Source organism: Echinops telfairi, unplaced genomic scaffold, assembly GCF_000313985.2.
Source record: "Echinops telfairi isolate 266 unplaced genomic scaffold, ASM31398v2 ScPeMD7_2291;HRSCAF=2852, whole genome shotgun sequence".
In the NCBI taxonomy this organism is placed as follows: Eukaryota; Metazoa; Chordata; class Mammalia; order Afrosoricida; family Tenrecidae; genus Echinops; species Echinops telfairi.
Window position 1 is genome coordinate 16,791,443 of NW_022106189.1, and position 24,344 is coordinate 16,815,786.

Here is a 24,344-nt window from a genome sequence, read left to right on the forward strand (position 1 = left end):
AGCTCAGAAGCAACAAAGCCCACATGGAAGAAGCACACCAGCCTGTGTGATCACGAGCTGCAGAAGGGATCAGGTATCAGGCATCAAAGAACAAAAAAATCATATCATTGTGTGCTCACTTCCATGATACGACTGCTGAAGACCAATGGGTGCATAAGCAAATGTGGCAAAGAAAGCTGATGGTGCCCAGCTATCAAAAGAGATAGCGACTGGGGTCTTAAAGGCTTGAAGGTAACCAAGCGGCCATCTAGCTCAGAAGCAACAAAGCCCACATGGAAGAAGCACACCAGCCTGTGTGATCACTTGGTGTAAAAGGGATCAGGTATCAGGCATCATCAGAACAAAAAAATCTTATCATAGTGAATGAGGTGGGGCGTGCGGAATGGAGACCCAAAGCCCATTTGTAGGCCACTGGACATCCCTTTACAGATGGGTTTCGGGGAGGAGACGAGCCAGTCAGGGTGCAATGTAGCACCGATGAAACATACAACTTTCCTCTAGTTCCTAAATGCATCCTCCTCCCGCACTATCATAATCCCAATTCTACCTTACAAATCTTGGTACACCAGAGGAATTGGTGTACAGATAGGAATTGGAAATGCAGGGAATCCAGGGCGGATGATCCCTTCAGGACCAGTGGTGTGAATGGCGATACTGGGAGGGTAGAGAGAGGGTTGGAAAGGGGGAACTTATTACAAGGATCTACATGTGATTTCCTCCCTAGGGGACAGACAACATAAAAGTGGGTGAAGGGAGATGTCGCACAGGGCAAGATATGACAAAATAATAATTTATAAATTATCAAGGGCTCATGAGGGAGGGGGATAATGAGGAGCTGATGCTAGGGGCTTAGTTGGAGAGCAAATATTTTGGGAATGATGAGCACAATGAATGTACAAATGTGCTTTACACAACTGATGTATGTATGGATTGTGATAAGAGTTGTATGAGCCCCTAATAAAATGATTTTAAAAATATGTTAAAAGAGTTTGGTCTTTATAGTATTACTGTACATACTCAAGGACAAGCCTACCCAAATATCAGCTGAGGCAACTAATTTTCCCACAAAAACTGTATTAAAAATGTGCTGAAAAACTTAGCTTATACATGAGTTTATACGGTATTATTTTATCCTTACCACCTTATTTGATTTTGGTTTTTATTGTTTCTGTTGGATTTCCCAGTTTGTGATGCACAGGAGGTGTGGATGCATAGTTTAATAACTGATGCAAGGGTTGACCGGGGATCCAGGGGTGGGGAGTGGGTAATAGGGAGAGAAAGGGGATTTCAGAAATAAAGAATGAAGGCGGTAGGGGGGAGGGAGCACTAGAGTTGACTGTGATTGTATAGCTCATTTTAAAGGCAATTTAACTTTGGGGGTTAGGGGAAATATTCTAAAATTGATATGATAATGATTGTATGATTCTCATTGATATGATCAAACGATTGAAATATTGCGTTGAATGGTATGTAAATTATGTGCCAGTAAATTAAAAAATGAAAACGTTGAAAGAACAAGAATATAGTCGCCATTTTATTTTTGTCTCCTAAATCTCAACATGGCACCATTTAATAAAACTTAATTATCGTCCGGAGCTCTAGCTTCAGTGTGCTCTGGGGAAATGCAGTTTTAGCTTACTGACCTCGGGAGGTTAAAGCCAACTGTCCCTGAGTCAATTCCAACTCAGCGATCCCATAGGATCAAGTAGAACTGCTCCTTTGGATTTTCGAGACTACATATTTACTGTAGCAGACAGCCACATCTCTCTCCTGAGGCGAGGTTCACAGCCCGACACTTCTCACTGCCCTGGGGCTCTTTCCTGCAGTGTAGGTAGGCACAATCAATCGGAGGTGGGTTAGGATGCCTTTCTGTATATGGCACCATCTTTCAGTCTCCTTGTCTTGGCACCATATGAGATTTCAGACCTATTATCCTCACCGTGGCTTTCAGTTCTTGATCATTCTCATAGTCTCCTTATTTAGCTTCCTGGGCTATAGTCTTGACTTCTTTAAACTCACCCTTACTATTAAGAGACAAAATAAATCCTTGCAGAGTGTCCCTTTCTTGCTCAAAAACCTTTTGCAGCAGAACATAGATTGCTTAGTTTGACTTTCAGGACCTCCATGATCAGAGTACAATCGACCATTGTGGTGCAGTGAACTACTTTATATGGTCTTTAATTATAGTCTTTGTAACTCCCACCAAATGACTGATAGGACTATGCAGATGTGAGGTGCTTGTGATCCACCCAGGGGGTTAGATAGCTTACTTATAATAAATAAGTCACTCTTGTGAGTATGACCTTGTAAATAAAGTTTATGGAACCATATGTGGGGATTAGTCAATCTTGCCAACCGGTGAATCTTAAAACAAGCCATTCCAGAGCGGGAAGGAACCAGGAGTGGAGGATCCTTTGAGCCTAGGATCTCTGTGCTGAGGATCCCCTTGAGCTCGGAGACAGAGCATTATGATACTGGATATGGCAGGGATGTAAAAGATGGCAAGACGCAGCCACAGAGGAAGGGCAGCAGAACAGGCAGCAGGTCCAAGAGACTGGATGGAGACAAAGGGGTGGCCCCATGGAGTGAGAGAGCTAAGCCCCTTCAGCTGGGACGCTTGCTGGCGGAGTGGACGCTGTGGTGGAGCTAGTTTTACTGACTCCCCAAGCTAGAACTGAGTGCCTTTGAATTGAGGCTTCCTGATAGAGTGGGGCACCTTTGAGCACTTACCAGCAGACCTAAAACAAATTGTAACACTTGGGTGAGTGGAGCAGAGGCCAAGGACCACCAAGAGTGTGCGAGGCAGAGGGCCACAGAGAGGTGCATTTGAGGGCATGGCTGGGAAGAGGTTGTCCATATCAAAGAACTGTATTCTGTCTGAGTCATTTCTGCTCCTGAGTTGTAACCTATTATTTCCCCAATATTTTCATAAATATATTACTTGTGACCACCACTTATCTTCAGTTTGTCATACTACAGTGGCTTGTGTGTTGCTATGATGCTGAAAGTTGTATCACTGGTATTTCAAATACCAGCAGGGTCTCCCAGAGTGAACTGGCTTCAGTGGAGCTTCCACACTAAGAACAGACCTTGAAGAAGAAATAAGCTGTCCACACAGGGGAATTAGCCTCTGAAAACCTTAAGAGCAGCATAGAAACATTGTCAGAAATTAAAGGTCGAGTGAATAGATGCAGATCATTGCCAGATACAGTGCCGGAAGTTGAGCCCCTCATCTCAGAAGACACTCAAAATGTGACTGAGGAAGAGCTGTCTTCTCAAAATAGAGTTGGCCATTATGATGTGAATGGAGTAAGGCCAATGGGAGTAAAGCCTTCAGGACCTTCATATGTTGATGGGGCATGACTCAAAATTGGAAGAAACAGCTGTAAAAATCTAATAGTTGGAATGTACGAAGTATGAATCTAGGAAAATTGGAAGTAGTAAAAAAATGAAATGGAATATAAAAAGATTGATATCCTAGACATTAGGGAGCTGAAATGGACTGATCTTGGTCATTTTGAATCAGAAAATCATTTTTCCCCCATCATCCTTATTTTTATTTTAGCATTTCTCTCTCTTTTAAAGAGAAAATAATTATTTACTATGCTGGGAATGACACAATCAAGAGGAATGGCTTTGCATTCATTGTCACAAAGGATGCTTCAAGATGTATCTTGAAGGACAATGCAGTCTGAGTGGAATATATCTCATTGCATTCAAGGAAATCCAGTCAAGACAACTATTATTCAGATATAAGCACCAACCACTAAAGCTGACACTCAGCAAACAAACAAACAAACTCACTGCCATCAGTTCATAGCGACCTTATAGGACAGAGTAGAACTGCTCCTGTGAGTTTCTGAGAGTGGAGTTGTTCACAGGAGCAGTAAGCTGGTGTCAGCCCTTTCTTTCTCGGTCAGAGAGACTGGTGATTTTGAATTACTGACCTTGAAAATTGAAACTCATAACCACTACGCCACTAGCTTTAGTGCTCCCCACTAAATTGAAGAATTCTACAAATATCTTAAGTATGAAATTGATCAAATATGCAATCAAGATGCATTGATGATTATTGGCGATTGGAAGGCAAAAGTTGGAAACAAGGAGCAGTAGTTGAAAAATAATAGGGTCTTGTTGATAGAAACTAAGCTGGAGATGGCATGATAGAATTTTATAAGACCAACCGCTTGTTCATAGCAAATACCTTTTTAAACAACTCTTCCAATGGAATACACTGAAATCAAATTGACTTCATCTGTGGGCAGAGAGGATGGGGAAACTCAATATCAGTTAAAACCAGGTCAGGGGCTGACTGTGGAACAGACCACCAATTGTTCATCTGTAAGTTCAAGTTGAAGCTGAAGAAAATTAAGACACGTCGACAAGAGAACCAAAAATATCACCTTGAGTCTGAATTTTGGAATACCTGAATTTCGAGAACATCCCAAGAATAGATTTACTGCATTGAACGCTAATGACAGAAAACCTGATGAACTATGGGACACCATCAAGAACATCATTCATGAAAAAAGCAAAAATTAATTAACAAAGAAAGAAAAGATCCAAGTGGATTTCAGAAGAGACTCTGAAACTTGCTCTTCATTGTACAATAGCTAAGGCAAATGAAAGAAAAACCCTGGTATTTTCACTTGCCTCATAAGCCTGTGAAAGTTGGACACTGAATAAAGACCAAAGAAAAATCTATGTGTTTGAATTACGGTGCTGGTGAAGAATATGGGAGGTACCATGAACTGCCAAGAACCAACAAATCTATTTTTGAAGAAGTACAACCAGAATGCTCCTTAGAGACAAGGTTGGGCCCACTTCCTCTCATTTTGGACATGTCAGGAGAGACAAGTCCCTGGAGAAGGACATCACACTTGGTAGAGTAGTGGGGCTGCACAAAAGAGGCAGGTGCCTGAAAAGCTGGATGATGCAGTGGCCACACCAGCGCGCTCAAACATAAGGATGCTGTTGATCAGGCAGTTTCATTCTGTTTTGCACAGGGGCACTAGGGGTCAGAACTGACTCCATAGCACCTAATAAGATCATATGAATGTTGAGCTCGTGTGACCATGGTAACGAATTATTGAACACAACAGCGAACTAGAGAGTGCCATTAGTAGGATAGTGAACAGGTTGGAGGGTAAAGGAGGTCTGATCTTAGCTTCGTAGAAGTCAGCCGTAGGCTGCTGATGGGGATCTCCTTCTTGCTTGTAAAGTTAGAGGAGGTCAGATGCTGCTGCCATGTCATTTTTACAACTACTCTGGCTGTAGTTTCTGTTTTTCCCATGCTGAAATGGATTTTTTTAGCCACAAGGTATGTCATCTGAGGGTGTCTTGTCTTTTACTGTCCTTGTTACTTGCATTTACTTTTCTTCTTTCTTACTCCCACTTATTCATACCCTTTGTCACATCTTTTTCCCCTTTTCACCATACTTCTGTAGCACTGTCCACTCACATTATCTTATATTGCCAGTATTCTAAGTTTTCAGTCTTTTTTGTAGTGTCTCCCTCCCCTTCACCCTCCTTTTTCTCCCATTGTTTCAGGAGCCCTGGTACGATAGTGGGTTATACATTGGGTTTCTAACCACAAGATCAGCAGCTCAAAACCACCAGCCACTCCTGGGAATAAAGATGAGGTTTTCAACTCTCATAGAGAGTTATAGTCTTGAAATCCCACAGGGGCAGTTCCGCTGTACCTTCCGGGGTCTCTATGACTTGGAATAGACTCGATGGCGGTGATTTGGAAATTTATGATCCTCTTTTTTCATGTAGACAGTAAGTGTTTGTTACAGGTGATTGACTTGTTGGTTGTCATGGTGCAGGCATCTACATGCTCGGGAAACAGGAGATGACAGAGGTCTGGGTGGCGGCTGAAGCAATTCTCTAGTTGTGTGATTTTGTCCCTTTGACTTTTACTTAAAGGACAAATGAACTATTTGCTTTGAGCAAACTAATGCTCTGTTTTGTGGATTTAATCATTAAAAGGGGCCCTTGAATGGAAACCCCTGGGGTTGAGTTCCTTGTCCCTGGTTGCCAGGCTGGGTATGCTCCATGTCTATACCACTGCATTGCCATTTGCTTAAGTGTGGGTTGTGAAATGGTCATGGAATTTGCCTGGGGTTTCTTCCTGGAGAGGAGGAGGAAGAAAGCATTTGGAGTAAATCTGACAAGCAAATTAGTAAGGTCCTTGGGCCTTGAAGATATTACATAACAGAGTTCAAAGATACTCAGTTGTCTGCCTTCTGCGTTTACTCTTTTTGCAGGGTGGGTTCAGTAGCCTCCCTGGCTGGTGTCACTCAGTATGTTAACTCACGATGTCACCCCTCCTGGAGGGCTAGGCCAGTCAGTGAATCACCTACTGAGGAGCCTCTTCCCTTTTCCCCCTACCTTCCAGGTGACCATAGTTACCTCATTGAGGGAAAAGTGATATTGGACTCAAGTGACATCACCGCTTTGGTGGCCCACTCTCCCCCAGCAGCCTCAGCCTGTCTGCCAATCCTGGGGGTGACTATTGAGGGGTGTGGTGATCCCACTGGGTGTGTGTAGCAAGGCAGCAATTATATATTTGCTGTAGGCCAGAGATTCTCACAGCGTCTGGTTTCAGTAGCTTTTGAGCCTCCTAAAAATAATTGATGACCTCCCCCCAAAAAGTTTTGTATTTTAAGGATTATACCTATCATGATTTATCTTTTTAAAAACTCAAACTGAGGAATTTAAAAATAATCATTCATCTGAAATAGAAAAAGAGAATTCATTACATGCTAATAAGAATTGAATATTCTTATGAAAATACCTATTTTTCAATATAAAATGTTAACACAAAGAGTGATATTTTATGAATCTCTTTAATGTCTAGTTTAATGGAAGCTAAATTTTCCTATTTGCTTCTCATTTTAATCTGTGGCAATATATTGTTTGGTTGAAGCATATATAATGGAGCACTAGGTGGTTTAATAACATTTTTTTTTTTTTTTTTTAATAACATCTTCAGGTACTTGCAAGAAGCCCCAACGGTACACTGGTTAAGTGCTCAGCAGTGCTGCTCAGCAGTACAGAGGCTGAGTGCTGCTAAGTGAAAGGTGGTTGGCTTCACTCTACTAGCTGCTCCATGGGAGAAAGAGGTAGCCGTCTGCTTCTGTAAAAGGTGTTGTTAGGTGCCATCAAGTAGGCTCGAACTCATAGTGACCCCCCTGTACAACAAGCAAAACTCCACTTGCCTCCGAGCCATCCTCACAGTTATTATGTTTGAGCCCATGTTACAGTTGCCGTGTCAGTCCTTTTCACTGAGGGCCTTCTCTTTTGCTGCACTGCTACGTTACCGAGCACGAGGTCCTTCTTCGGGGACCGGTCTCTCCTGACAGCATGTCCAAAGTTTGTGAGACGAAATCTGCCCATCCTTGCCTCTAAGGCATATTCTGGCTGTACTTGTTCCACAACAGATTTGTTTGCTCTTTTGGCAGCCAATGACCATTTCAGTTTTCTTTATTAGCACCATAATTCAAAAGGTGGCAATTCTTCAGCCTTTTAGTCAATATCCAACTTTCACATATATTTGAGGCGATAGAAAATACCATGGCTTGGGTCAGGCATACCTTTGGCCTCAAAGTAACATCCTTGCTTTTCAACACTTTGATTTAAGAGGTCTTCTGCAGCAGATCTACCCAATGCAATGTGTTGGTTGATCTCTTGGCTGCTGCTTCCTTGAACATTATTTGTGACTCCAAGCCAGACAAAGTCCTGGACAACTTCACACTTTTTCCCAGTTATTATGGTGTTCCCCATTGGACCACTTGTGGGAATTTTGGTCTTTCTTACATTGAGCTGTAATCCCTACTGAAAGCTACAATTCTTGATCTTCATCAGCAACTATCTCAAGCCCTCCTTGCTTTAAGCAAGCAAGGTTGTGTTATCTGCATATCATGGGTTGATAATAAGCCTTTTTCCAATCTTGATACCTCATTCTTTTTCATATAATCCAGCCTCTGATTATTTGCTCAGCGTACATATTGAACAAGTATGGTGAGAGGATACAACCCTGATGCACTCCTTTCCTTATTTTAAACCATGCATCATTCCCTTGTTCTTGCTGTACAACTGCCTCTTGATCTGTGTTCAGAGTTCACATGAGCACAATGAAGTGGTCTGGGATTCCCATTCTTCTCAAGGCCATCCATAGTTTGTCCACACAGTCACATGCCGTGGCATAATCAATAAAACACAAGTAAGCATCTGTCTGGTATTCTCTCCTCTGAGCCAAGATCCACCTGATATCAGAAATATCTCTGGTGCCATGCCCTCTTCTCAATCCAGCCTGAGCTTTGGGCAGTGTCTTCACAGTATACAACTGCATTGTTGTTGAATGGATCATCACCATATTTTACTTGCATGTAACAGTAATGATTTTGTTCTATCATTTGTGCCTTCTGTTGGATCATTTTTAATTGGAATGGATACAAATATGGATCACTTCCAGTTAGTTGGCTAAGTAGTGGTTGGTCTTCCAAATTTCCTGGCATAGACCAGTGAGTGTTTCCTGTGCTTCAGCAGTTTGCTGAAACATATAAATTGATATTCTATCAATTCCTGGAGACTTGTTTTGGCTAATGCTTTCAGTGCTTCCTTGCAAATCTGGGAAGTTCTTCTGCGTCCTATAGGGGTGTTATGAGTCAGGATAGAGTCAGTGGCTGTGGGTTTTGTTTGGGTTTAGGCATTTGTGGATATTCTTGAATCTTACAGTAAAACCGGGCAAGTAATATTTTCTTAAGCGTTAATAGCAATGTGGAAACTGAAACTATGTTAATGAACTTCTGTGTTCTGTCAGATAAACCTGTGGATGCTTAGTACTCTGAGTAGATCTCTTACTCCTGCATGACTTTGTAACATCATGCTTTGTACAACCTGTTTCAAATTATCCAGATCTCCCAAAGCTTGGCACCTCCCATTATATAGAATGAAAATAAATCCCTTAATATGACTTGATCTGTAAAGTCTCACCACCCCCCTCAGGGCCTGTTGTGGCCCCTGAACCCCCACCCCCACCCCCCACCCCCGGAAGGGACATACCACAGGAGGCCTGCCCGAGGTCCTGAGGGCATCCTTTCTCTCCTCTTTACGAAAGTCACACATGTTGTGGCAGGTATAACTGTGTAGAGCTGGGACAGGGGATCTGTAAAGTCTTTAAGTAATTTAAAACTATCACAGTTAAGGTGGTACATCCAACATTTTAAAAACTTATTTTTGATCGAAAACATTAATTTTTTTTTTTTCTGAAAACATTAATTTTAACATTGGTAGCAAGTATTTCAGATTATTTTCCTTGATGTGACTGGTGTCCCTTGAAGTGACAGATTCACTTCATTAATATTTGAGCAAATGTCTGTCAGCTGACCATATCAGACCAACCAACCATAGCTTGCCAGCCAATGCCTTTCTCAAGTGAAAATGGTTTGAAAGAAGTGGCTACTTCTGTCTACAACTCAAATCGCACCAACACTTTTTTTGGAGACAGCCATGTTACTCCTTAATTTAGCAGAAATGCTACATGTAGACTTCCCATTTCATCACACAGGATGTTGAAACAACTGCTTAAGATCTGACATTTAATAAAATTAAAAAAATTTAAAATGATAACATATGATAGCTTCTTAAATGATAGTGAAACTAATCTTCTTTCTTTTTAAATTGTGAACGTGTGGGAGTAAAGAATATAGTGGCTAGTGAGTGAAGTTTTGTGCCCTTGGCCTAAACTTCTACGCAGGCACTTGTAGTTCTACTCATTGTTCCATTTTAACTATCAGACCAAATGTCAACCCAGTGAGAAAAGCAAGAAAAAAATGTAATTGTGAGATACTTGATCTTGACTGTCTCTCACTGAACGACTGAACTAGACCAACTAGGAAGATCTGAACAGTTAAAAATTCAATAAATTGAAATTACTGTTCATGTAGATTGTATTGTATTTTGGAGGCACATGCAACATCTCTTTTTCTTTTGGAGGGAGAGGCCCTAGAACATAGTGAATGCTGACTGCTACAGAGGTGAGTTGTGGGGGGAGAACGGTTACCGCCATAGCACCATCTGCTTTGTACGTTTATGAAGAAAACCTTTAAAAATAACCTATTGGAGGTTAACATGTGAAAATGCATTTCTGTCAATTAGCCTATTTACAAGCCTTTGATCATCTCATGTTTGTATATTTTTTATTTTTAGAAGGTAATATGCTTAATCCTTGAATCATTGACCAGTCTCCCAAATAATAACTTACCTTCAATAATGTCTGGACTTGGGGCAGTAATTAACTGATCATGTAACAGGAGAATCCCAATTTTCCAGTTTCTTGCTTTTCTTTCTATTTATTTTTAGCTTCTTGGGTGGTTGGGGCACATGACTGAAACAATTATTACATTTATTCCAGAGTTTGTCTTTTCTATTAAAAAAAATCCATCTAAGTGCCTCACGGTGAAGAGTAGGAGGTTGTGTAACTGGAGTCTCCTCTTAACTGCTCCTTATTGTTCAAGAAGACTGATGCCTTTGTGTTTGAGCTTGGCACACTGAAACAGTTTTAATTTAACCAGCCAGCTCTTTTAATAGATCAATTCTCTATTGTGTGTTGAATTTGGTACTCTCCCAGTTGACTCTGTAAACCAGGGACTTCTTTGGAGAAATGAACCTGATGTCAAAGAGGTTTAGTTATTTTGGGTCCGATTAGTAGTTTGATCCCAAACTTCTTATTAATAACCATTAAAGAGGGAGGTACCAGGTGTTGCTAAGGAGCTGCTATTATCATACGTTCCCAAACGTATTGCTTTAACTTTTCAGAAAAAAAGTTGCTCAGGTCCCCCTTGATCTTTAGTAACTTTTGTACTGTAGCCCATAATCTAGAATAAAGTATAGCCTCCTTGGATTGTTCCAGGATCCCCGCCAGGGGGTGGCTCACTTTGGGAAGCACTGTTTAGATGCTCTACTAGGTGTTGTATATACCCTCATTTAATCTATTTTCGGACCCTTCGCCAACCTGAGCACCGTTCTCCACCTCATTTTGCGACCCTTGGCCTAGTCATTATTGCAGCTTTCCTGGACTTTGTTCTTCTTTTATTCCCCCAAACTGCACAGTTTTTTATTTACGTTTTTTTTCTTGTGAATTAAATGTGGTTTTACATTTCAATTGATCGTTTTTTATTCAACAATGTAAACAACTTAAAGCTACCAGTAGTTTGTGTGTTATCACTCCCCCATTTTGAATTCTCTCCTTCCTCGTTTAGAATATTGTCTTACTCCTTACACTAGTCTCTTGCCTACCACCCTGGCAATCATCCAAGTCAGTTTCTTTTGGTATGATAAAACATTTATCTTGGTTTTCTATTTTATAAAAATGGTCTCCTACACTAGATGTCCTTTTGTGATTGACTCAGTTCACTAAGTGTAATGTTCTCCAAATCCATCTGTCATGAAATGTTTTTCACAGTTTTCATCATTTTATTCCAGTGTGTGTGTATGTACCAAAGTTTATTTCTCCATTCTTCCACTGAAGGGCATTTTCGTGGTTCCTAATTTCTTGCTATTGTGACAGTTGTGCCATATGAGCCATGCTGTAAGTACGACGGCTCTTATTTTTTTAGGATTTATACCAAGTAGAGGGGCTGTTGAATCATATGACATTGCTATTCCCAGTCGTTTAAGAAAGCGCTCTGTTGTGTTCAGTAGTGGCTGTACAGTTTTACAGTCCTACCAGCAATGTTTGAGGGTTGCAATTTCACTGAATCCTTATTTTCTGGTTTTTGAACTTTGCTATCAATGCTTGTCACTGTGAACCAGCTGAGGTTTTTTTTTTTAATTGGTTTTATCACTTCTGACTCATATCGCCTCCCTGTGGGTTTCTGAGAATGTAACTGTTGATGGGGACAGAAAGATTAGCCTTTCTGCCACAGAGCTTCTGGTGGCGGTTTTGAACTGCATGTAGATTGCAGCCCAGCTCTAACCACCATGCCACCAGGACTCCTGGCATCATTGCTGGTATGAGGTGTTAATCATTGTTTTGACCCACATCTATTGAATGGCTAGTCATTGTGGACATTTGTTTATATTTGTTGGCCACCTAGATGTCTTCTTTGATGAATTGTTTATGTCTTCTTCCCATTTTTGATGGTGTTTATCTTGTTGAGGTATTGTGGTTTTCTATAGATTTTAGAGAGTAGTCGTTTGTGTGATATATATCATTGCCAAAATGGTTTTTCACTCATTTATGGATTCTCTTTTGATGAAGTCTTTTTATTTTTTTATAAAATCATTTGATGCACATTAAGTATCTTATTTTTAATAGATCCTTGATATCTGTTTCATCTTCTGCTGTGTGTGTGATAATTCTTTATATTTGATATTGTGTTTATGCTTTGTATTAGGGCTCTTAAGTTTGTCCCTAGTTTTTCATTGATGAATTTTATTGTTCTAGGGTTTATATTTAGGTTTTTGATTGCTCTTGAGTTCACTTTTGAATATGAAGTGAAGTATCGGTCCTGTTTCATTCTTCTGTAGTTGAAATCCAGTTTTTCTGACACCATTTGTTGAAGAGGCTGTCTCTTCTTCGTTTAAGATATTTTGCCCCTTTATCGAAAAATCATTTGTTTTTAGGTGGATGGATTTATCTCTGAGTTCTCCATTCAGTTCCATTGGCCTACAAATACATTGTACAAGTACCAGGCTGTTTTGGACCACTCTAGCTGTGTAATAAGGTTTGAGGGTTGGGATATGAGAGGCCTCCTACTATGTTCTTCCTATTGAGGACTTTGCTTATCCTGGGCTTCTTTCCTTCCCACATAAAGTTGATGATTAGCTTCTGATTAAAGAATGATACTGGAGGGTTGGTGTGGGGGAACGATACTGGGATCTAGATCAGAAATGTATTAGATTTATAGATTGGTTTGAGTAGTATTGACATTTCACAATGTTAAGTGTGCCTGTCCAAGAACATGGAACATTCTTCCCTTGTGGCCATGTCTGTTGATTTCTTAAGGTCATGTTTCATAGTTTTCTTTGTACAAGTATTATTTTGCTGATTTGTTTTTTTCCCAAAGTACTGTATTTCATCTTTCGGGTGACTGTTGTCAATGGTATAGTTTTCTTGATTTCCTTTTCAGAACTCTCTCTGGTTCTTTACAGGAATCCGAATGATTTTTGCATGTAAGCCTTGTACCCTGCCATATGCCAAAGCTTTCAATTATCCCCAACAGTTTTCTTGTGGAGTGTTGGAGTTTTCTACATATATAATCATATCATCTGCAAGTAGAGAATGTGTTACTACTTCTTTGCCAATTTGGATGCCTCTGATTTATCTTGTTGTATAATTGCTCTGGTGATAAAAGCTATCTTTGTTACCCTTCAAAGAACCAACTTCTTGTTGTTTTCCTATTGCTTCTGTTGCCTGGCTCATTTATTGCTGCTGTAATCATCATTTCTTTTAGTGACTGATGTTTTCTTTTGTTGTGCATTTTCAAAGCTGTTACTTAATGTGTTGATTTTTCTTTTTGCTTCTTTTTTGACTGGGTGTGCTTACTACCCTCTGACGACTGCTTTTGCTATGTCCTCAAAAGTTCTGTTATGCTGGATTTTGTTCTTATGTATTTCCAAGAATTTATCAATTTAATTTCTTTTTTAAAATTTAATTTCTTGGATTTTCAATTACCCAGCAGTATTTAAACAGAGTGCTGTTAAATTTCTACATATTGGAATGTTTCCTTGCTTTTATTATGATTGATTTCTAATTTTGTAGCATTATGATCTGAGAAAATTGCAATATCTCAGCGTTTTAAAATTTATTAAGGCTTGCTTTGTGGCCTAACCTATCCTCTTTTCTGGAGAATATATGCAGTAGAAAAGAATGTATATTGAACAAGTGATGAATAGAGTATTCTGAATTTGCCTAAGTGGTCAAGTTGAGTAATTATCACTCTTCTGTGTCTTTTTGAAGTTTTTTCCAGGTGTTCTGTCCTTTCCTGAGAGCGGTGTCTTGCAGTTTCTTACTATTATTGTAGTGTTACCTGTGTTTCTTCAACGCTGTAAACAGAGCTTGATTAGTGAAATTTGAGGGCTTTCACTGGGTGCATTGATGTTACGTAATTGTCTCTTTAATAATTATGTAATGCCTCTTTATTTATCATGATAGATTTTGACTTGAAGGTCTATTTTGTTAGAGATTAATATTGCCAGTCATGCCTTTTTCTTTTATTATTTTTAGCTTTATATATATTTTTTCCATTCTGTGCTTTTTGTCTTTGTGTCTAAGGTATGTTTGTGGTAAGAAGCAAATTGACAGGTCCTGTTTTCTTTTTTATTTTACTTACATTAAAAAATTTTAAATTGTGAATAATGTGGGCATTTGCATTTCAGTTGATCTGTTTTGCTTTTGACAATTTAAATGACTAATTTACACCCTCTAAGAGCTTTCCCTACTGCCTCCCCTCCCACTCTGAATACTGTTTTCTCTTTAACCCTAGTTAACACCTTTTTACATTCTAATCTGTTGCATTCTGATCTTTCTTCCCTTGCTCCTCTTGCCCCGCCTTGGGAAACATCAAAATCTGTTTCTCTTGGTATGAAAACCTTTGTCTAAGTGTTCTCTTCATAACCATGGTCTCATACAATATTTGTCCTTTTATGATTCACTAATTTCACTCAGTATGTTTTCCAAGTCCATCCCTGCCACGAGGCACTATGTAATTTCATCACTGTTTTTCAGTGATGCATAGTATCTACTGTTGTGTGTATGTACAACGTTTTCTTTTTCCATTCCTCTGAGGGGCATTTAGGTTGTTTCCCTCTCCTTTTTAGTGAGAACAGTGTTGTGATGAATGTGAAGGTGCATGTATCTGTCTGTGTTGTAGCTTTTGTTTCTTTAGGGTATATGCCCAGCAAAGGAATCACTATGGAATTCTACACCCATTTGTTTGAGGTAGTGTCATAGCATTCTCTATGGTTGTACATTTTTGTAGTCCCACCAGCATTATATGAAGGTTCCAATCTCTTTGTAGCTTCTCTAGCAATTGTTATTTCCTTTCTCTCTCAAAATATATATAATTTTGCTGTCACTGCCAGTCTAAAGTGGCACATCAGTGCTGTTTTAATTTACATCTCTCTAATGGCTAATGATCATGAGCATTTCTTCACTTGCTTATTGGCATTTGTATGTCTTCTTTGGTGAACTATCTGTCCATGTCCTTTGGCCATTTTGTAAGGGATTATTTGCCCTTTTTAAAGGTCCTGTTTACATATGTATTCTGGTACTTTCTGTCTCTTGTCAGGTCCATTTAATCCATTTGATTCAGTGTTATTGATATGTAGGAATTTATTGCTGTCATTTTGGTGTGTGTTTTTTCCCCTTTTTGTTTTGATGTATAGTGTTAGTTTCTTTGTTCCTCAGAATTTTCTGTACTGAGTTCATTTTCTTTGTGGTTTTTCATGCCTTTTTTCCTTTGCTATTATTTACTCTTTACTAGATTGTTTTTTCAAATGAGTTTTTCCTATTTTCTTTGAAAATAGAAATTTTTCTTTATTTCAGGTCTATCTGGTTCAGTATTCTTTCAGCTTCTTAACTGGTTGTTTTGTTTCTTTTATGGTGCTTGGGATGTGTTTTCAGTGGTTCTTGGGCCTTTTTCTCTCTGTGGATTTTTTGGTTTGTTCTTGTTTTAGGTATAAGTTACTTCTACGCCAATGTGTATGTTACTTCTCATGATATTTCCCCCCATATATTTTTTACACTTTCTTTAGATTGTTTTGCTTTTATTATTGATTGTTCAGCTTAGGGTTGCTCTAGAAGGATTTGTCTTCAAATGTACTCATCTGTCTTCCGTTGCTTCTGTTCTATTGCTTTATTTTAAAGTGCTGTCTAGTTCCAGGTTCTTAGTATTAATCTCCTGGACTTCCATGTGGAGTTTTTGTATGGTTTCTTTTGTCAGATTGTTCTTGTCATGTGTGCCTGAGTTTTTTTCTGTACAGTTTTCTGGTTGTGTGTCAGTGGATTTTTTTCCCCATAACTTTCTCAATATTTTTCTCCATTTGTTGAATGTATGTGAGAATTGGAAGAGGGTCCTTTGGGTTTGTGCACTGGTCATTCATTTTAGGTATCTTGCTGCTTCATGTGAACAGAAATGGACTGTTGTCTCCGAGGCATTGCATTATGTATTATTTTTATTTCTCTTTTTTGATCAAATTGTAATGGAATGAGTACCAGAAATTTCATGCTCGTTGTACCTGTTGAAGGTGTGGTGGCTGGGTACTGTCCGGACAGTTGACTGCATCAGGTGGAGTAGGCAAGGAGTAATAAAACAATAACACAAAAGCACACACTATAACAAGACAAAGCTACCTTTGTCCCTCCCCCCCTTCCCCCCCCCCCCCCCCCCCCCACACACACACACCTAAGCCAGAACCACCAGCTTTAATTTCTCTGAGTTACCAGTGCACACTTGTCAGAGGTCACCACAGTAGGAGTGAAGCCTTGGCTGTACCAGGGTGAGAGTTGAGGATCTTTATGGTGAACAGGGGATTGTGGGGAGTTAGGGATGACGCTACCTCTGTTACCCTGTGTCTCTACTCTTGTAATATGTCCAAATCCAGACAAACACCAAATTCAAACCTGAACGCTTCCTGCCTATTCTCAAGGTACCTTTCTTGAGGGTGCTTCTTTGGTCACCAGGGGTGGTGATGGCAGGAAGGCTCTGCCCCTCTGTGTCTCTGGGTTAGTAAAGAAGGTGAAAATTAGAACTCCCAAAGGGAAGGCCAGGTAGGGGTGCAAGAAGACCGCAAGAAGGAGTTAGAGAAAAATTAACTTGTGTTGTAGCTGTGAAGTCCCTTAAGCCCAAGGCTGCTGCTGCCCTTGGAATTGTACTAGCACTGAGGTTGAGTGGATAGATTGTAGCCTTTCTTCCCATGGTCTAAGCACCCGCATAGGGGCCTCTATCCCCTTTGGACCCCAGGGTGCAGTGGAACACCTGGTATGATTCAGCTTTCCCTGCATTTGTACAGTGGTCCTGTCGGATCCATCCCACAGTCAAAGCTCACATGCTGCCCCAGGGGTGTGGCGGGAAGGGTGCATTGCCCTCTCAGTGAACTAGATTGAATCCTAGGGATTTCTCTGTTCCTCTGGAGGGTGTAGGGAGCCACCTCTCTTACAGTTGCTGCTTCAGGAACTGTTCCTCACCGCTGGGCTTGTGGTTGGGCCGTTGAGAATTCACTGGGCCCCCTGATCTCTTTGGATGAGTTCCATCCTCAACTTTTAAGCTCACTTTATTTTTCGTTCTCACAGAATCTGGTCTCCAGAGAGTCTGTCCCTCTCTGTGTTCCCTACGTCTTTGTTGAAGAGGGTTGGTAGCATACCTGTCTTAAGCGCCATCTTTTACTAGAAGTTCTTTTCAGACTCCTGCATCCTCAAACTGGTTACCTTGTTTCAACTTTTTACAGTCTCCCCAGTCCCACAAGTCATAGTGCACACATCAGTTAGAGTCACCTTTTAAAAAGTATAAGTTAAATTGTGTCCAGAGACTACTTAAAAGTTTTCCAGTGTCTCTAAATTGCAAATAGAATAAAATCCTTCTCCATATCTGGCTGACAAGTTCCAACACAACTTGGCGGCTGCCTATCTCTGAGAACTCATCTACCACACGCCCCTGGCTTGTCCACTGTGTCCCAGGCTCGCTGGCCTTCTTTCAGTCCCTGGAAGTCACCAGGCTGGTTCTGCCTCAGGGCCTTTCTTTGTACGAGCTGTTCTTCCTGTCTGGCACGATCTCTCTCCAGATCTTCACTCTTAACCTGGCTCATTGTGATTTTTCTTTTACCTAAAATGACATTGGCCAGGCGTGGCTTTCCTAACCTGCCCTGGTACAGTAGCCGCTCTCATTCTCATCCCTGAATTTGGTTTTCATTAAATCACCCAGTGCAGTGTAAGCTGTGTGGTGCTGCACTCAGATTGGGTTAAAATTTTGACTCCACTACTTATTGCCCATGTGAGGATGTGATTTAACCTTTCAGACTTGTACCCTTTTCCACTGTAAAATGGAAATAATGTTATAGTCCTCAATTGTAAGAATTAAATAAATTTCTGGCCAATTGTCCATGTGTAAGAATTGCTAGCTATTGCCATTTTAATGCAGTATTTGTATTTGTAGTATTAGTAGTATTTAATTTAGGATTGCTAAATTATTTTATAATGTCTTGATTACTTAGTTGGCTATTTGTGTATCACTTAAAATATAAGCTTTGTATTTATACTGAGGAAGGAAACTGGCCTGTTCCATTCACAACTGTGTCTTTAGTCTAGAACAGTACCTAGCATGTAGTAGACACTAACTAAATCTGTTTCTGAGGGGAGTTTTAAAAGTTTGTGGGAAAATGCCATTATTTCTTATCTTATTTTCCCCCAAACTTTTCTGAAGCCCCTGGAGTATTAAAAATAGAAATATCTTTCTTCTTCTTTAACAAATGGGGTCATCAAGATGCGGAGAATTAGAGTCATTTGCTGGATGTGGACGGAATCTGGAGTCCAAAGATCCTGGTCTTTCCATTCCACCGTCATGCACAAGTGCACATCCCTCTGCTTCAGATTGTGCCATATTTGATGCACGGACTTGAGCCCTTTTCGATCTCAATATGATTCATGGCATGGAAACAGCCATTTGTGCAACTACGTGGAGTCAGATCCCAGAGTCAGGTCCAGAGGCAAGTTAGGAAAATGAGCTGTAGGCAAACTCATCAAAATCAAGCGCTGGAATCAGTTAGTGTGACTCCTGCCTGCCTCAGGGTGAGCGGGGGGATGACCTCGGAGGATGGCTGCCCGAGGAGCTTCATGAGCTCTGACTGCTGGTGGAAAGACTCCCTGAAGTCGTGGTCCCTTGTTTTGGCTCACACACTTGTGTCACCATATTCTTGTGGGGAGGAGGCAGAAGTCGAAACGTTGAAATGCAGACTCCTGCCTTTTCCACTGAGTATGGTTTTTGTGAGTTTCACTAAACAGCCTTTGTTTTGTTTTGTTTTGTTTGGATGACCTATTAAAACAGGGTAAAAGCAGAGTCAGAATTTCATCCCAATCTGAGCATAGAACCACAGTCTCCACTGCCGTTCAATCGGAAAAAAAAAAAAAATCCAGCGATGAGAAGGAGAGAAGCTACTGTCACATGACTGGTTAAGAAAGCTGCACGAATCAGGTGTCATTTTGGGTAAGGGACAGCTCACAAGAAGCCAGGTGAGGAGGGAAAATCTAGAGAATGAGTGTAAAAGAAACAGAGTAAAGCCATGGGAACGATGAGTACGGAGCAGAGGCAAAGATACTAGTTCTGAAGGCTTGAATTTCCGCAGTGCTGCCCCGTGTCTGTGTTTGGCCTCTTCCTGAACCCTTGTAAACCGCACTTGCTTGGTTTATATAATAGGAATTTGTATGGCAATTAAAAGAGCAAGCTTGCCGAAGGTGCCTGGTGTGCTGTCTCATCTCTATTTTGGGTCACTGACCCTTTTGAGAATGTAATGAAAGCTATGTATCTTCTCCCTAGAAAAATACTCATATCCCCAAAATGTTGCACTGAGTTTTGTGGGATTCATAGATCTTTTGAAACTTGGTTCAGAGCTCCTGTACTGGACAGTGTCCTCCAGGAAAGACCCTGTATTTTTTTTTTTCCCCTCATAACACCGAGGCCAATGAGACACGGTGGCTCCATGGTTTAAGTGTTAGACTGTTAACTGAGTAGCCGGCAGCTTCAACCCACCAGCCACTCTGAAGGAGAAAGAGGAGGCAGTTAGCTTCTGTAAAGACTTATAGCTTTGGGAAGCTGTTGGAGCAGTTCTACTCTGTCTTATAGTCCACATGAGTTGGACCCAGCTCTCCAGCAGTAGGTGTGGTTTGGGTGGGATCTAGGTGAGTGCTTGGCTTCCTGTTTTTGTTTATTAATGTTTGTTGAATAAAAGAATGTGATCAATTTCTGGATTTTATAATGAATGACCTGGGGGTTTCCTTTGTCCTAGGACCTGTGACAATGCTAACTTCACAACCTTGTCTGAGCATGCCTTTTGACATTGCATGTGATAATAGATATGTGAACCTATAATTTTGCCTTAGTACACTGTAGAGATGCACCCATAAAATGTTTGGAAAATACTTTTCAGTTTATAGTAATGTGTAAGTGTCATGAAACATCCATTGAGGAATGGTGTCTCAAAGTACTGGGCATTGTCTATTGGCATGAAAATCACACTGTATGGCATGTGTGTATGCATTTTTCCTAAGAGAACCTGTAACACTTTAGAGTTAGAAAGACTTATAGAAAAGTTAGTTAAATTCCTTCGGATTGGTTGAGTAATTTGTCTGAGGTCACTCAGGTGCTGTAGTGGCAGATCTCATGGCTTATAACTCTCAGTCTCTAACTCAGTGTCATCAAGTTCAGCCTTGGTTACAAGCTGGTTGGTGGTTAAAACCACCAGCCGCGCCTTGGGAGAAAGATGAGACTTTCTACTCCTGTAAAGTGTTCGTCTCAGAAATCCACAGAGGGAGTTGGGTCGCTATGAGATGCAATACTTCCCTAAGCAGGTATAACGAATGAGTAGTCAGATCTGGCTCAGTAGGTGAATGTTGAGCCTAAGTGTTAGGTCTCAGGACCTGCTTTCTCTATTAGTGAAACCTTTGTCTGTCACAAGGATCTTTGTTCTTTTCAGGAAAGCCCAGTTGCAGAGAGCTGTGCTCAGTTAAATAGTATGCTTGTTCTCTGTACACTTATACCCTGAAAATGCCTTGAAATCACATAGCCAGATGAATACCTAATGCCAAGCCAATAATAGTTTAGCTGGTAATACTCCCATTTGGTGTCCATGTGTGTGAGTTAGCTCTTCCACTAGATTCAGTGTAGAAATTGAGTATGGATTGGATTGGTTATTCCGTGATTCACTATCAAGGTTGAATACTGTTGTTTTAAACAAAAGAATTGATTTGTGGTTTTCCAGGGATCCCTGACTTGGCTGAAAGAAAGCCAGGCAGACCTGACAAAGGTGTTGAAGGTGATGAGTTCTTGTGGGTCGGAGTCAGAGCATCCTATTAGCTCAAAAGACAGGAGGCTTAAATGGTTTTAGGCTTTTACATATTATAATTGCTGGAAATGCTAGATTGGGTGTGACAAATCTAACAGGCAATTGCCAAGAAGGTTTTATGACCTGTCATTGAATAAATAAATGATATTCCGTAAAAAAACAAAACCAGTCAGGGTGCGATGTAACAACGATGAAAAATACAACTTTCCTCTAGTTCCTAAATGTTTCCTCCCCGCTCCCACTATCATGATACTAATTCTACCTTGCAAGTGTGGCTAGACCAGAGGATGACACTGGTACAGATAGGACCTGGAAATACAGGGAATCCAGGGCGGATGAGCCCTACAGGACCAGTGGTGTGAGTGGCGAAACAGGGAGGGTAGAGGGAGAGTGGGTAGGAAAGGGGAAACCGATTACAAGGAACTATATGTGACCTCCTCCCTGGGGGACGGACAACAGAAAAGTGGGTGAAGGAAGACGTCGGACAGGGCAAGATATGACAAAATAGCAATTTATAAACTATCAAGGGCTCATGAGGGAGGGGGGTGCGGGGAGGGAGGGGAAAAATGAGGACCTAATGCTGGGGGTTTAAGTGGAGAGAAAATGTTTTGAGAATGGTGAGGGCAATGAATGTACAAATGCGCTTTACACAATTGATGTATGTATGGATTGTGATAAGAGTTGTATGAGCCCCTAATAAAATGATTAAAAACAAAAACAAAAACACCAAACTAAAGACAAAGAGGATATATTGGAGGTAGCATTCAGATATTACAGATGGATTTATCTATATCAAGACTCTTTAATTGTGTCATTTAACTCATTCATTCAGTTACCTCTGACACAGAAGCACAGCGTATGTTGGGGTGGTGAAGGAGAGGACATGGAGAGGAATTATGATTTATGAGAAACTATAAAAGAGATTAGGATTGGTAAGAAAAAAAATCCCCCCTTTTTTTCCCTTGCAAGAGTTTATATTAGGTAGCCTTTGGACAATACTCAGCCTTAACTACCTGTGTTAGATCTAAGATTTTTGACATTGTGGTTGCCGATGTATTATTAAAAAGACAGGAGTGGTTAAGTGGTAGAAATTCCATCTTCCATGCAGGAGACCTGGGTTCAGTTCTCTAACCATTACCTCACAGGCAACCTGCACTTCTCTGTCAGTGGAGGTTTGTGTGTTGCTGTGATGCTTACTTAACAGGTTTCAGTGGCACGTCCAGGTTAAGGTAGACTGGGAACAAGACCTACTAATCCGTCTACTTCCAAAAATCAACTAATGAAAACATAGCACATCACTTCAATGCCTTATTCATTCAACAGGTAATTGTTGAGTGCTTACTATGTTCTGGGATTCAGTGAGTCAGCAGGAAATAGACTCAATGGTCTTCTTAGAGGAATTTTTACCTTCTTGGTTCATTGCCGAATTCTAGTAACTAGCAGAATGACAGCCACAAAATAGATGTAAGAGGAGTAATTATTGAATGAAAGAAGAAAGAAATATATACCTGGCTTCTATATTCATGGAGCTTACATTCTAGTGGGAATACAAATCCACAAAGGGAGGATATGATAGTGTCTTGGGATGAGAGTACTGTTTCTGATAGGTTTCCCAGGATTGGGTTGGTTTGGGAATGGATGGTGGAAAGCTGGAAGGAAAGACTGTGTGAGGGAAAGAAAGCAAGCCGTGTGGTGGGAGGGAGGTGAATGAGGGGGAGACTTGTTCTGGGATGAAGTTGGACAGGTAGGCAGGACCTGGGTTTTATTCGATATGCAGTGGGAACCCCCTGAAGAAGCTGGTTTTCTTTTTAAAGGGGCTGCCCTGGCTGCTGCGGAGAATATACTATAGGTAAGGGAAACGAGAAAATTCAGAACCAGGGTATTGGAGTGCTGTAGTTGAGAGAGAGATGATGGTGGCTTGCTTCACGAGGGTTAGCAGTGGAGATGGAGAGAAGTGGATAGATTTGGAATGTGTTTGGAAATAGAGAAAATTGTTCATGGCTTCTGTGGATTTTGTGAAAAAGAAATTGATACATACAGCTGCTTTTTTCCTGATGAAGCTTTTTTGAAATAGTGTGTTGGGTTTTGAGATTATTGGCCGTAAATGAGAAAACACTTGCTTTTGAACTGCAAGGTGGGCAAGAAGAGGGAGAGGGCGCTAGCTATGTGTGTTATTCAAGGTTGTGTGCTGCTGTTGCTCCTGATGTGTTGATAGCCTGGATTCAAGGCTGGAAGGCAAAGCACTGGGCATCTTGCAGCACACCAGAGCATAATGAAAATAAAAAGCAGAAAATTAAACTCTGACCCTTGAATGAAATAGGCTTCAAGAGAGATAATCTCACATCTAGTTTATGATGCAAAGTGCTCTCTTATAAGCACAAACCTGAGTTATGCATTTAGAATTTCTGATTTATACGGTTTTGTTTTGACTGCTGTGAATTCAGTGGTCCATTTGAAGAGCATCGGGTACTATGAAGTTTTAATAGGTAACCGAGGAAATGGCGTGGCAGCTGCATCTGATCTCCTCTGGCTCAACAAAGGAGGAGGAGGATCGGCTCCACCTGTGCTCTCGGGCAGTGCCAGGTAGGCAGAGGAACTATGCTTGCACCTTCTAACTGCCGTTACCCTCTCTGACACCAACTGTCCCTCCCTTGGCTCTCTACTCTGCTGGGTTCAGTCATCAGTTGCGTTTCTCCCATAGAACTCCCAGGCAGTATTTGTGATTATAGGGATTATTAGGGAAGTTTATGAGTCAGGATCAGAAGGCATTGTCCACAGTAGTGCGTCTGTCAGCCATGCTGGCAGGAATGCCTCCTTCGGGTCTTCTCTTTCTCTCTAATCCTCAGCCTCTCGGCCATGTGACCCCTTAGCCTCTGTCCAGCTCAGGCAAGTGTCCCCAAGCTCTCTCTTGTTCATTTTTGAAATTATACTTGACTTTTATTGAAAAAGTTTTATTGATGTGAAATACACACACCATATGCTTCCACAGTTCAGTACTATTCATAAAAGTTGTATGATCATCACTATTTTCTTCCTTCCTGTATTCATGATTAGCTCCCCATTTCCCTCCTACCTCCCCACCCATATCTCCAGTAACCCATTAATCCAGTTACTATCTCTTTTATCCCTGATAGATGGCTGAACAGCACCCCACTCAGCAAGCCAGCTTCCTGCCCTAAGTTACTCAGCTTTACTTGTTCCATGGACTGAGAAGCCTTCCTCCCTGCTCTGCTCTGTCTCATTATCTCTATGCTGCAGCCTCTACCATATAAGGCGGGGGG

At 40.9% G+C, this 24,344-nt stretch overlaps 1 protein-coding gene and 1 non-coding gene across 5 annotated transcripts in view; one reads left to right on the plus strand and one right to left on the minus strand.

Moving 5' to 3' along the window:
* Window positions 1-24,344, plus strand: part of FTO (FTO alpha-ketoglutarate dependent dioxygenase) — a 462,074-nt gene that overhangs the window by 87,094 nt on the left and 350,636 nt on the right. The window lies entirely within an intron of this gene.
* LOC115870812 lies at window positions 9,041-9,168 on the minus strand. The gene has a single exon (XR_004046938.1). It is a non-coding gene; the product is annotated as a small nucleolar RNA SNORA64/SNORA10 family (small nucleolar RNA).